The sequence below is a fragment of the Pseudophryne corroboree genome, unplaced genomic scaffold, assembly GCF_028390025.1.
Source record: "Pseudophryne corroboree isolate aPseCor3 unplaced genomic scaffold, aPseCor3.hap2 scaffold_652, whole genome shotgun sequence".
Lineage (NCBI taxonomy): Eukaryota > Metazoa > Chordata > Amphibia > Anura > Myobatrachidae > Pseudophryne > Pseudophryne corroboree.
The window spans coordinates 325,149-337,645 of NW_026970241.1; the positions used below are offsets into that span (position 1 = coordinate 325,149).

Genomic DNA, 12,497 nt, shown 5'->3' on the forward strand with positions numbered 1-12,497 from the left:
TAGTTTGCATTGTGCATTGGAAGGCACAAAGTAAGCAGACGGGAGGAGAAGTCAGGATAGTGCACAAGGGTATAGAAGGGAGCGGCTGAAGAAAAGAGAAGTGGAAACAGACAGCAAACTAGGCTGGAGAGAGACCTGAGACAAAGAGATCTGAATTATACGAGAGCCGACCAGGGGAAACACAAATTATGCAGTCAAGTTTCCCACATTTGGGGAAATTGCAGGGGCAGCACACCCAGAGTGCAATGGGTGAGCCTTGCCCTGGGAGAAGCACCTTCATGATCATAGTATCTCACCTGGCAGGTAAGTAGGAGTTGGGCTAGAGCTGGGGAGGGTCGCTGTTCGGGCACCCCCCTGTCAAGTGAAAGAGATCCAACTGAGGCAGCACAAGGGAACTCTCGAAAGAAGAACAAGGCTAGAGGAAGATCTGAGACAAAGAAATCTGACTTTTTCCAGAGCTGACCAGAGGAAAGCACAAACACAGTCCCCCACTACCACAAATAATGCAGTCGAGTTTCCCACATTTGGGGAAATCACAGGGGTCAGCATACCCAGAATGCAATGAATGAACCTCACCTTGGGAGAACAATCTTCATGACCATGGTATCGCCTATGCAAAATAAGTATGATTTGGGATAGGGCTAGGGAGGGCCGCTGCTCAGGCACATCTCTGTCAAGTAAAGGAGATTCAACTGAGGCAGCACAAGGGAACTCTCATCTGGGGACAACAACTGCAGGGAGAACACATATTTTCAGATGAACATGTGAGGGCAGAAGGCTGCCTAATACTGAAGCACCCCCAAACAACAAACCAAATGCAACAACTAATGCAAGCATTCCTGGGGGAAGGCCTGCAGCAGATGGATTTGCATATGGTGATGTCATCCAAGCAGTGGGTCAAAGTTGGCTTCAACCCTCGTCTGCATATGAAAAGAGAAAAGGGGCGTGCAGGGCATGGCGGCCTTTTGCAGCGCTTGGATGACCCCTAGTTCGCATTACACACCTCCACCCTCCTTCGGTGTGGGGCTCATGTTGGCTATGCCCCAGCCCCTGAAGCATTCAAGCTGATTTCTTGCAGCAGCTGGGCACTGTAACTGCTCCAGAGCTACTCTGTAAGGCAAGTAAAAGGGTGTGGGCCCTGCAGCACTACCTGTAGTTCGCATTGTGCGTTGGAAGGCACGAAGTAAGCAGACGGGAGAAGTCAGGATAGTGCGCAAGGGCATAGAAGGGAGCGGCTCAAGAAAAGAGAAGTGGAAACAGACAGCAAACTAGGCTGGAGAGAGACCTGAGACAAAGAGATCTGAATTATACGAGAGCCGACGAGGGGAAACACAAATTATGCAGTCAAGTTTCCCACATTTGGGGAAATCGCAGGAGCAGCACACCCAGAGTGCAATGGTTGAGCCTTGCCCTGGGAGAAGCACCTTCATGATCATAGTATCTCACCTGGCAGGTAAGTAGGAGTTGGGCTAGAGCTGGGGAGGGTCGCTGCTCGGGTTCCCCCCTGTGAAGTGAAGGAGATCCAACTGAGGCAGCACCAGGGAACTCTCGAAAGAAGAACAAGGCTAGAGGAAGATCTGAGACAAAGAAATCTGACTTTTACCAGAGCTGACCAGAGGAAAGCACAAACACAGTCTCCCACTACCACAAATAATGCAGTCAAGTTTCCCACATTTGGGGAAATCACAGGGGTCAGCATACCCAAAATGCAATGAATGAACCTCACCCTGGGAGAAAAATCTTCATGACCATGGTATCTCCTATGCAAAATAAGTATGATTTGGAATAGGGCTGGGGAGGGCCGCTGCTCATGCACATCTCTGTCAAGTAAAGGAGATTCAACTGAGGCAGCACAAGGGAACTCTCATCTTGGGACAACAACTGCAGGGAGAACATATATTTTCAGATGAACATGGGAGGGCAGAAGACTGCCTAATACTGAAGCACCCCCAAACAACAAACCAAATGCAACAACTAGTGCAAGCATTCCTGGGGGAAGGCCTGCCGCAGATGGATTTGCATATGGTGATGTCATCCAAGCAGTGGGTCAAAGTTGGCTTCAACCCTCGTCTGCATATGAAAAGAGAAAAGGGGCGTGCAGGGCATGGTGACCTTTTGGGGCGCTTGGCTGACCCCTAGTTTGCATTAAACACCTCCACCCTCCTTTGGTGTGGGGCTCATGTTGGCTATGCCCCAGCCCCTGAAGCATTCAAGCTGATTTCTTGCAGCAGCTGGGCACTGTAACAGCTCCAGAGCTGCTCTGTAAGGCAAGTAAAAGGGTGTGGGCCCTGCAGCACTACCTGTAGTTCGCATTGTGCGTTGGAAGGCACAAAGTTAGCAGACAGGAGGAGAAGTCAGGATAGTGCGCAAGGGCACAGAAGGGAGCGGCTCAAGAAAAGAGAAGTGGAAACAGACAGCAAACTAGGCTGGAGAGAGACCTGAGACAAAGAGATCTGAATTATACGAGAGCCGACCAGGGGAAACACAAATTATACAGTCAAGTTTCCCACATTTGGGGAAATCGCAGGAGCAGCACACCCAGAGTGCAATGGGTGAGCCTTGCCCTGGGAGAAGCACCTTCATGATCATAGTATCTCACCTGGCAGGTAAGTAGGAGTTGGGCTAGAGCTGGGGAGGGTCGCTGCTCGGGTACCCCCCTGTAAAGTGAAGGAGATCCAACTAAGGCAGCACAAGGGAACTCTCGAAAGAAGAACAAGGCTAGAGGAAAATCTGAGACAAAGAAATCAGACTTTTACCAGAGCTGACCAGAGGAAAGCACAAACACAGTCCCCCACTACCACAAATAATGCAGTTGAGTTTCCCACATCTGGGGAAATCACAGGGGTCAGCATACCCAAAATGCAATGAATGAACCTCACCCTGGGAGAAAAATCTTCATGACCATGGTATCTCCTATGCAAAATAAGTATGATTTGGAATAGGGATGGGGAGGGCCGCTGCTCATGCACATCTCTGTCAAGTAAAGGAGATTTAACTGAGGCAGCACAAGGGAACTCTCATCTGGGGACAACAACTGCAGGGAGAACACATATTTTCAGATGAACATGGGAGGGCAGAAGGCTGCCTAATACTGAAGCACCCCCAAACAACAAACCAAATGCAACAACTAGTGCAAGCATTCCTGGGGGAAGTTCTGCAGAAGACGGATTTGCATACGGTGATGTCATCCAAGCAGTGGGTCAAAGTTGGCTTCAACCCTCATCTGCATATGAAAAGAGAAAAGGGGCGTGCAGGGCATGGCGGCCTTTTGCGGTGCTTGGATGACCCCTAGTTCGCATTAAACACCTCCACCCTCCTTTGGTGTGGGGCTCATGTTGGCCATGCCCCATCCCCTGAAGCATTCAAGCTGATTTTTTGCAGCAGCTGGGCACTGTAACAGCTCCAGAGCTGCTCTGTAAGGCAAGTAAAAGGGTGTGGGCCCTGCAGCACTACCTGTAGTTTGCATTGTGCATTGGAAGGCACAAAGTAAGCAGACGGGAGGAGAAGTCAGGATAGTGCACAAGGGTATAGAAGGGAGCGGCTGAAGAAAAGAGAAGTGGAAACAGACAGCAAACTAGGCTGGAGAGAGACCTGAGACAAAGAGATCTGAATTATACGAGAGCCGACCAGGGGAAACACAAATTATGCAGTCAAGTTTCCCACATTTGGGGAAATTGCAGGGGCAGCACACCCAGAGTGCAATGGGTGAGCCTTGCCCTGGGAGAAGCACCTTCATGATCATAGTATCTCACCTGGCAGGTAAGTAGGAGTTGGGCTAGAGCTGGGGAGGGTCGCTGTTCGGGCACCCCCCTGTCAAGTGAAAGAGATCCAACTGAGGCAGCACAAGGGAACTCTCGAAAGAAGAACAAGGCTAGAGGAAGATCTGAGACAAAGAAATCTGACTTTTTCCAGAGCTGACCAGAGGAAAGCACAAACACAGTCCCCCACTACCACAAATAATGCAGTCGAGTTTCCCACATTTGGGGAAATCACAGGGGTCAGCATACCCAGAATGCAATGAATGAACCTCACCTTGGGAGAACAATCTTCATGACCATGGTATCGCCTATGCAAAATAAGTATGATTTGGGATAGGGCTAGGGAGGGCCGCTGCTCAGGCACATCTCTGTCAAGTAAAGGAGATTCAACTGAGGCAGCACAAGGGAACTCTCATCTGGGGACAACAACTGCAGGGAGAACACATATTTTCAGATGAACATGTGAGGGCAGAAGGCTGCCTAATACTGAAGCACCCCCAAACAACAAACCAAATGCAACAACTAATGCAAGCATTCCTGGGGGAAGGCCTGCAGCAGATGGATTTGCATATGGTGATGTCATCCAAGCAGTGGGTCAAAGTTGGCTTCAACCCTCGTCTGCATATGAAAAGAGAAAAGGGGCGTGCAGGGCATGGCGGCCTTTTGCAGCGCTTGGATGACCCCTAGTTCGCATTACACACCTCCACCCTCCTTCGGTGTGGGGCTCATGTTGGCTATGCCCCAGCCCCTGAAGCATTCAAGCTGATTTCTTGCAGCAGCTGGGCACTGTAACTGCTCCAGAGCTACTCTGTAAGGCAAGTAAAAGGGTGTGGGCCCTGCAGCACTACCTGTAGTTCGCATTGTGCGTTGGAAGGCACGAAGTAAGCAGACGGGAGAAGTCAGGATAGTGCGCAAGGGCATAGAAGGGAGCGGCTCAAGAAAAGAGAAGTGGAAACAGACAGCAAACTAGGCTGGAGAGAGACCTGAGACAAAGAGATCTGAATTATACGAGAGCCGACGAGGGGAAACACAAATTATGCAGTCAAGTTTCCCACATTTGGGGACATCGCAGGAGCAGCACACCCAGAGTGCAATGGTTGAGCCTTGCCCTGGGAGAAGCACCTTCATGATCATAGTATCTCACCTGGCAGGTAAGTAGGAGTTGGGCTAGAGCTGGGGAGGGTCGCTGCTCGGGTTCCCCCCTGTGAAGTGAAGGAGATCCAACTGAGGCAGCACCAGGGAACTCTCGAAAGAAGAACAAGGCTAGAGGAAGATCTGAGACAAAGAAATCTGACTTTTACCAGAGCTGACCAGAGGAAAGCACAAACACAGTCTCCCACTACCACAAATAATGCAGTCAAGTTTCCCACATTTGGGGAAATCACAGGGGTCAGCATACCCAAAATGCAATGAATGAACCTCACCCTGGGAGAAAAATCTTCATGACCATGGTATCTCCTATGCAAAATAAGTATGATTTGGAATAGGGCTGGGGAGGGCCGCTGCTCATGCACATCTCTGTCAAGTAAAGGAGATTCAACTGAGGCAGCACAAGGGAACTCTCATCTTGGGACAACAACTGCAGGGAGAACATATATTTTCAGATGAACATGGGAGGGCAGAAGACTGCCTAATACTGAAGCACCCCCAAACAACAAACCAAATGCAACAACTAGTGCAAGCATTCCTGGGGGAAGGCCTGCCGCAGATGGATTTGCATATGGTGATGTCATCCAAGCAGTGGGTCAAAGTTGGCTTCAACCCTCGTCTGCATATGAAAAGAGAAAAGGGGCGTGCAGGGCATGGTGACCTTTTGGGGCGCTTGGCTGACCCCTAGTTTGCATTAAACACCTCCACCCTCCTTTGGTGTGGGGCTCATGTTGGCTATGCCCCAGCCCCTGAAGCATTCAAGCTGATTTCTTGCAGCAGCTGGGCACTGTAACAGCTCCAGAGCTGCTCTGTAAGGCAAGTAAAAGGGTGTGGGCCCTGCAGCACTACCTGTAGTTCGCATTGTGCGTTGGAAGGCACAAAGTTAGCAGACAGGAGGAGAAGTCAGGATAGTGCGCAAGGGCACAGAAGGGAGCGGCTCAAGAAAAGAGAAGTGGAAACAGACAGCAAACTAGGCTGGAGAGAGACCTGAGACAAAGAGATCTGAATTATACGAGAGCCGACCAGGGGAAACACAAATTATACAGTCAAGTTTCCCACATTTGGGGAAATCGCAGGAGCAGCACACCCAGAGTGCAATGGGTGAGCCTTGCCCTGGGAGAAGCACCTTCATGATCATAGTATCTCACCTGGCAGGTAAGTAGGAGTTGGGCTAGAGCTGGGGAGGGTCGCTGCTCGGGTACCCCCCTGTAAAGTGAAGGAGATCCAACTAAGGCAGCACAAGGGAACTCTCGAAAGAAGAACAAGGCTAGAGGAAAATCTGAGACAAAGAAATCTGACTTTTACCAGAGCTGACCAGAGGAAAGCACAAACACAGTCCCCCACTACCACAAATAATGCAGTTGAGTTTCCCACATTTGGGGAAATCACAGGGGTCAGCATACCCAAAATGCAATGAATGAACCTCACCCTGGGAGAAAAATCTTCATGACCATGGTATCTCCTATGCAAAATAAGTATGATTTGGAATAGGGCTGGGGAGGGCCGCTGCTCATGCACATTTCTGTCAAGTAAAGGAGATTTAACTGAGGCAGCACAAGGGAACTCTCATCTGGGGACAACAACTGCAGGGAGAACACATATTTTCAGATGAACATGGGAGGGCAGAAGGCTGCCTAATACTGAAGCACCCCCAAACAACAAACCAAATGCAACAACTAGTGCAAGCATTCCTGGGGGAAGTTCTGCAGAAGACGGATTTGCATACGGTGATGTCATCCAAGCAGTGGGTCAAAGTTGGCTTCAACCCTCATCTGCATATGAAAAGAGAAAAGGGGCGTGCAGGGCATGGCGGCCTTTTGCGGTGCTTGGATGACCCCTAGTTCGCATTAAACACCTCCACCCTCCTTTGGTGTGGGGCTCATGTTGGCCATGCCCCATCCCCTGAAGCATTCAAGCTGATTTCTTGCAGCAGCTGGGCACTGTAACAGCTCCAGAGCTGCTCTGTAAGGCAAGTAAAAGGGTGTGGGCCCTGCAGCACTACCTGTAGTTTGCATTGTGCATTGGAAGGCACAAAGTAAGCAGACGGGAGGAGAAGTCAGGATAGTGCACAAGGGTATAGAAGGGAGCGGCTGAAGAAAAGAGAAGTGGAAACAGACAGCAAACTAGGCTGGAGAGAGACCTGAGACAAAGAGATCTGAATTATACGAGAGCCGACCAAGGGAAACACAAATTATGCAGTCAAGTTTCCCACATTTGGGGAAATTGCAGGGGCAGCACACCCAGAGTGCAATGGGTGAGCCTTGCCCTGGGAGAAGCACCTTCATGATCATAGTATCTCACCTGGCAGGTAAGTAGGAGTTGGGCTAGAGCTGGGGAGGGTCGCTGTTCGGGCACCCCCCTGTCAAGTGAAAGAGATCCAACTGAGGCAGCACAAGGGAACTCTCGAAAGAAGAACAAGGCTAGAGGAAGAGCTGAGACAAAGAAATCTGACTTTTTCCAGAGCTGGCCAGAGGAAAGCACAAACACAGTCCCCCACTACCACAAATAATGCAGTCGAGTTTCCCACATTTGGGGAAATCACAGGGGTCAGCATACCCAGAATGCAATGAATGAACCTCACCCTGGGAGAACAATCTTCATGACCATGGTATCGCCTATGCAAAATAAGTATGATTTGGGATAGGGCTGGGGAGGGCCGCTGCTCAGGCACATCTCTGTCAAGTAAAGGAGATTCAACTGAGGCAGCACAAGGGAACTCTCATCTGGGGACAACAACTGCAGGGAGAACACATATTTTCAGATGAACATGTGAGGGCAGAAGGCTGCCTAATACTGAAGCACCCCCAAACAACAAACCAAATGCAACAACTAGTGCAAGCATTCCTGGGGGAAGGCCTGCAGCAGATGGATTTGCATATGGTGATGTCATCCAAGCAGTGGGTCAAAGTTGGCTTCAACCCTCGTCTGCATATGAAAAGAGAAAAGGGGCGTGCAGGGCATGGCGGCCTTTTGCAGCGCTTGGATGACCCCTAGTTTGCATTACACACCTCCTCCCTCCTTCGGTGTGGGGCTCATGTTGGCTATGCCCCAGCCCCTGAAGCATTCAAGCTGATTTCTTGCAGCAGCTGGGCACTGTAACTGCTCCAGAGCTACTCTGTAAGGCAAGTAAAAGGGTGTGGGCCCTGCAGCACTACCTGTAGTTCGCATTGTGCGTTGGAAGGCACGAAGTAAGCAGACGGGAGAAGTCAGGATAGTGCGCAAGGGCATAGAAGGGAGCGGCTCAAGAAAAGAGAAGTGGAAACAGACAGCAAACTAGGCTGGAGAGAGACCTGAGACAAAGAGATCTGAATTATACGAGAGCCGACGAGGGGAAACACAAATTATGCAGTCAAGTTTCCCACATTTGGGGAAATCGCAGGAGCAGCACACCCAGAGTGCAATGGTTGAGCCTTGCCCTGGGAGAAGCACCTTCATGATCATAGTATCTCACCTGGCAGGTAAGTAGGAGTTGGGCTAGAGCTGGGGAGGGTCGCTGCTCGGGTTCCCCCCTGTGAAGTGAAGGAGATCCAACTGAAGCAGCACAAGGGAACTCTCGAAAGAAGAACAAGGCTAGAGGAAGATCTGAGACAAAGAAATCTGACTTTTACCAGAGCTGACCAGAGGAAAGCACAAACACAGTCCCCCACTACCACAAATAATGCAGTCGAGTTTCCCACATTTGGGAAAATCACAGGGGTCAGCATACCCAGAATGCAATGAATGAACCTCACCCTGGGAGAACAATCTTCATGACCATGGTATCTCCTATGCAAAATAAGTATGATTTGGGATAGGGCTGGTGAGGGCCGCTGCTCAGGCACATCTCTGTCAAGTAAAGGAGATTCAACTGAGGCAGCACAAGGGAACTCTCATCTGGGGACAACAACTGCAGGGAGACCACATCTTTTCAGATGAACATGGGAGGGCGGAAGGCTGCCTAATACTGAAGCACCATCAAATATCAAACCATGGCCCTCATTCCGAGTTGATCGCTCGCAAGGCGATTTTAGCAGAGTTACACACGCTAAGCCGCCGCCTACTGGGAGTGAATCTTAGCTTCTTAAAATTGCGACCGATGTATTCGCAATATTGCGATTACAAACTACTTAGCAGTTTCAGAGTAGCTTCAGACTTACTCGGCATCTGCGATCAGTTCAGTGCTTGTCGTTCCTGGTTTGACGTCACAAACACTCCCAGAGTTCGCCCAGACACTCCCCCGTTTCTCCGGCCACTCCTGCGTTTTTTCCGGAAACTGTAGCGTTTTTTCCCACACGCCCATAAAACGGCCTGTTTCCGCCCAGTAACACCCATTTCCTGTCAATCACATTACGATCGCCGGAGCGAAGAAAAAGCCGTGAGTAAAAATACTTTCTTCATTGTAAAATTACTTGGCGCAGTCGCAGTGCGAATATTGCGCATGCGTACTAAGCAGAATTTCACTGCGATGCGATGAAATTTACAGAGCGAACGACTCGGAATGAGGGCCCATATGCAACAACTAGTACAAGCACTCCTGGGGGAAGGTCTGCAGCAGACGGATTTGCATACGGTGATGTTATCCAAGCAGTGGGCCAAAGTTGACTGGAACCCTCATCTGCATATGAAAAGAGAAAAGGGGCATGCAGGGCATGGCGGCCTTTTGCAGTGCTTGGATGACCCCTAGTTCGCATTAAACACCCCCACCCTCCTTTGGTGTGGGGCTCATGTTGGCCATGCCCCATCCCCTGATGCATTCAAGCTGATTTCTTGCAGCAGCTGGGCACTGTAACAGCTCCAGAGCTGTTCTGTAAGGCAAGTAAAAGGGTGTGGGCCCTGCAGCACCACCTGTTGTTCGCATTGTGCGTTGGAAGGCACAAATTAAGCAGACGGGAGGAGAAGTCAGGATAGTGCGCAAGGGCATTCTTTTCTCTTAGTCCGGGGGCAAGGCTTCAAAATGGGGTCTGCAACGGAGGAGACACAGGGGGCGTGGTCACAGCAGCTTTTCTCTACAGTCTGCACCAGCAGGAGCCTACACCATTTTTTATGATCACGCTGAACTGCAGTGCGACTGCAATTACAGCATGGTCAAGAAGGGAGGCGTCATGCTGGGTGGCCATGCCCTGTCACTGTGCAGGAGCCAGCACCGCTCACACACTAGTCCCCGGGTGCAGCCCCCAACCCCCGGGACACCCGGAGCAACAAAATGTAGATTCAGGCCACCAGGCCACGCCCCTACCTATGAAACCATGCCTCCTTTTTACCATTGCGCTGTTTATCTGCGCGCACTGCATTACAATCTCCCTCGCCACCTCTCTGGGTGTCACCAGTGATAGTGACACCTCTGCCATGCTTGTAGCAGCTGGTCCTAAGATCTACGCCTCAAGCCCTGAGTGTTTGCCCTTGTGACTTGTTGATCATCATAGCGAAGCAGATGCTTACAGAAAACTGCAGGGGCTTAGATTGAAAATAAAAAAAATTGATGGGTATAAGGTAGAGAGGAGCGGGTTCGGTTCTCCGAGAACCGAATTCCCCACGAACTCCACGTGGTTTACACTGGTCCGAGGCAGGCTCGGTTGTTCCCGCCTGACTCGGAAAACCTGAACAAGGGAAAATGTCATCATCCCGCTGTCAGATTCTCGTGAGATTCGGATTCCATATAAAGAGCTGCGCGTTGCTGCCATTTTTACTCGTGCATTGAAGAGAGAGCGGAGAGGACGTGGCTATGTTCTCTCAGTGGAAATCTCAATATCAGTGCTCAGTATCAGTGGTTACTTATTGCTGCTCAGTAATACTAGTAGTGTGTCTCTCCTGCTCAGTGTCAGTTCTCAGTAGTATCCTCATCAGTGCTCAGTATCACTGCTCATTGTATTGTGCTGCATTGTGGTGCTCAGCATACTACAGTACATTACTAATAGTCCAGTGCTGCATCTTGCTGCTCAGTGTCAGTTCTAGTATCCTCATCAGTGCTCACTATCACTGCTCATTGCATTGTGGTGTTCTGTATACTACAGTAACATAGTAATATAGTATATATAGAGGAGCGGGTTCGGTTCTCCGAGAACCGAATTCCCGACGAACTCCACGTGGTTTACACTGGTCCGAGGCAGGCTCGGTTGTTCCCGCCTGACTCGGAAAACCTGAACAAGGGAAAATGTCATCATCCCGCTGTCGGATTCTCGCGAGATTCGGATTCCATATAAAGAGCTGCGCGTTGCCGCCATTTTTACTCGTGCATTGAAGAGAGAGCGGAGAGGACGTGGCTATGTTCTCTCAGTGGAAATCTCAATATCAGTGCTCAGTATCAGTGGTTACTTATTGCTGCTCAGTAATACTAGTAGTGTGTCTCTCCTGCTCAGTGTCAGTTCTCAGTAGTATCCTCATCAGTGCTCAGTATCACTGCTCATTGTCTTGTGCTGCATTGTGGTGCTCAGCATACTACAGTACATTACTAATAGTCCAGTGCTGCATCTTGCTGCTCAGTGTCAGTTCTAGTATCCTCATCAGTGCTCACTATCACTGCTCATTACATTGTGGTGTTCTGTATACTACAGTAACATAGTAATATAGTAACATATGGTAACATAGTTTTTGAGGTTGAATAGAGGCAAATTGCCCATCGTGTTCAACCTGTTTTAAGTTGTGATGATTCTACATACTTGCTGAATAATGTTTTATGACTAGTTAGCTACTATAACTCATGTTACCCCCGGATTAACCATGTTGATATTTTAAGTATTATAACCTTGGATAGCTTTTTCATTCAGAAATGTATCCATTCCTTTTTTAAATCCAATTACAGAGTCCGCCATTACCACCTTCCCTGGCAGGGAATTCCACATCCTGATTGCCCTAACAGTGAAGATCATAGTATCTCACCTGGCAGGTAAGTAGGAGTTGGGCTAGAGCTGTGGAGGATTGCTGCTCGGGCACCCCCTGTCAAGTGAAGGAGATCCAACTGAGGCAGCACAAGGGAACTCTCGAAAGAAGAACAAGGCTAGAGGAAGATCTGAGACAAAGAAATCTGACTTTTACCAGAGCTGACCAGAGGAAAGCACAAACACAGTCCCCCACTACCACAAATAATGCAGTCAAGTTTCCCACATTTGGGGAAATCACAGGGGTCAGCATACCCAGAGTGCAATGAATGAACCTCACCCTGGGAGAACAATCTTCATGACCATGGTATCTCCTATGCAAAATAAGTATGATTTGGGATAGGGCTGGGGAGGGCCGCTGCTCAGGCACATCTCTGTCAAGTAAAGGAGATTCAACTGAGGCAGCACAAGGGAACTCTCATCTGGGGACAACAACTGCAGGGAGAACACATATTTTCAGATGAACATGGGAGGGCAGAAGGCTGCCTAATACTGAAGCACCCCCAAACAACAAACCAAATGCAACTACTAGTGCAAGCATTCCTGGGGGAAGGCCTGCAGCAGACGGATTTGCAAATGGTGATGTCATCCAAGCAGTGGGTCAAAGTTGGCTTCAACCCTCGTCTGCATATGAAAATAAAAAAGGGGTGTGCAGGGCATGGCGGCCTTTTGCGGCGCTTGGATGACCCCTAGTTCGCATTAAACACCTCCACCCTCCTTCGGTGTGGGGCTCATG

At 49.7% G+C, this 12,497-nt stretch overlaps 14 non-coding genes and 3 pseudogenes across 14 annotated transcripts; all 17 read right to left on the reverse strand.

Moving 5' to 3' along the window:
- Positions 1 to 148: 148 nt before the first annotated feature.
- Positions 149 to 311, reverse strand: LOC135036629 (U1 spliceosomal RNA). Its single transcript, XR_010231328.1, has one exon. It is a non-coding gene; the product is annotated as a U1 spliceosomal RNA (small nuclear RNA).
- Positions 312 to 463: 152 nt separating this feature from the next.
- Positions 464 to 627, reverse strand: LOC135036606 (U1 spliceosomal RNA). The gene has a single exon (XR_010231305.1). It is a non-coding gene; the product is annotated as a U1 spliceosomal RNA (small nuclear RNA).
- A 698-nt stretch (positions 628 to 1,325) lies between these two features.
- On the reverse strand, positions 1,326 to 1,461 carry LOC135036693 (U1 spliceosomal RNA; annotated as a pseudogene).
- Positions 1,462 to 1,613: 152 nt separating this feature from the next.
- On the reverse strand, positions 1,614 to 1,777 carry LOC135036619 (U1 spliceosomal RNA). Its single transcript, XR_010231318.1, has one exon. It is a non-coding gene; the product is annotated as a U1 spliceosomal RNA (small nuclear RNA).
- A 674-nt stretch (positions 1,778 to 2,451) lies between these two features.
- LOC135036652 (U1 spliceosomal RNA) lies at positions 2,452 to 2,614 on the reverse strand. Its single transcript, XR_010231350.1, has one exon. It is a non-coding gene; the product is annotated as a U1 spliceosomal RNA (small nuclear RNA).
- Positions 2,615 to 2,766: 152 nt separating this feature from the next.
- LOC135036766 (U1 spliceosomal RNA) lies at positions 2,767 to 2,930 on the reverse strand. Its single transcript, XR_010231428.1, has one exon. It is a non-coding gene; the product is annotated as a U1 spliceosomal RNA (small nuclear RNA).
- Positions 2,931 to 3,604: 674 nt separating this feature from the next.
- Positions 3,605 to 3,767, reverse strand: LOC135036630 (U1 spliceosomal RNA). The gene has a single exon (XR_010231329.1). It is a non-coding gene; the product is annotated as a U1 spliceosomal RNA (small nuclear RNA).
- A 152-nt stretch (positions 3,768 to 3,919) lies between these two features.
- LOC135036607 (U1 spliceosomal RNA) lies at positions 3,920 to 4,083 on the reverse strand. Its single transcript, XR_010231306.1, has one exon. It is a non-coding gene; the product is annotated as a U1 spliceosomal RNA (small nuclear RNA).
- A 698-nt stretch (positions 4,084 to 4,781) lies between these two features.
- LOC135036710 (U1 spliceosomal RNA) lies at positions 4,782 to 4,917 on the reverse strand (annotated as a pseudogene).
- A 152-nt stretch (positions 4,918 to 5,069) lies between these two features.
- On the reverse strand, positions 5,070 to 5,233 carry LOC135036620 (U1 spliceosomal RNA). Its single transcript, XR_010231319.1, has one exon. It is a non-coding gene; the product is annotated as a U1 spliceosomal RNA (small nuclear RNA).
- Positions 5,234 to 5,907: 674 nt separating this feature from the next.
- On the reverse strand, positions 5,908 to 6,070 carry LOC135036653 (U1 spliceosomal RNA). The gene has a single exon (XR_010231351.1). It is a non-coding gene; the product is annotated as a U1 spliceosomal RNA (small nuclear RNA).
- Positions 6,071 to 6,222: 152 nt separating this feature from the next.
- Positions 6,223 to 6,386, reverse strand: LOC135036713 (U1 spliceosomal RNA). The gene has a single exon (XR_010231380.1). It is a non-coding gene; the product is annotated as a U1 spliceosomal RNA (small nuclear RNA).
- Positions 6,387 to 7,060: 674 nt separating this feature from the next.
- On the reverse strand, positions 7,061 to 7,223 carry LOC135036641 (U1 spliceosomal RNA). Its single transcript, XR_010231339.1, has one exon. It is a non-coding gene; the product is annotated as a U1 spliceosomal RNA (small nuclear RNA).
- A 152-nt stretch (positions 7,224 to 7,375) lies between these two features.
- LOC135036776 (U1 spliceosomal RNA) lies at positions 7,376 to 7,539 on the reverse strand. The gene has a single exon (XR_010231437.1). It is a non-coding gene; the product is annotated as a U1 spliceosomal RNA (small nuclear RNA).
- A 698-nt stretch (positions 7,540 to 8,237) lies between these two features.
- LOC135036694 (U1 spliceosomal RNA) lies at positions 8,238 to 8,373 on the reverse strand (annotated as a pseudogene).
- A 152-nt stretch (positions 8,374 to 8,525) lies between these two features.
- LOC135036621 (U1 spliceosomal RNA) lies at positions 8,526 to 8,689 on the reverse strand. Its single transcript, XR_010231320.1, has one exon. It is a non-coding gene; the product is annotated as a U1 spliceosomal RNA (small nuclear RNA).
- A 3,239-nt stretch (positions 8,690 to 11,928) lies between these two features.
- LOC135036644 (U1 spliceosomal RNA) lies at positions 11,929 to 12,092 on the reverse strand. The gene has a single exon (XR_010231342.1). It is a non-coding gene; the product is annotated as a U1 spliceosomal RNA (small nuclear RNA).
- Between the last annotated feature and the right edge of the window lie 405 nt (positions 12,093 to 12,497).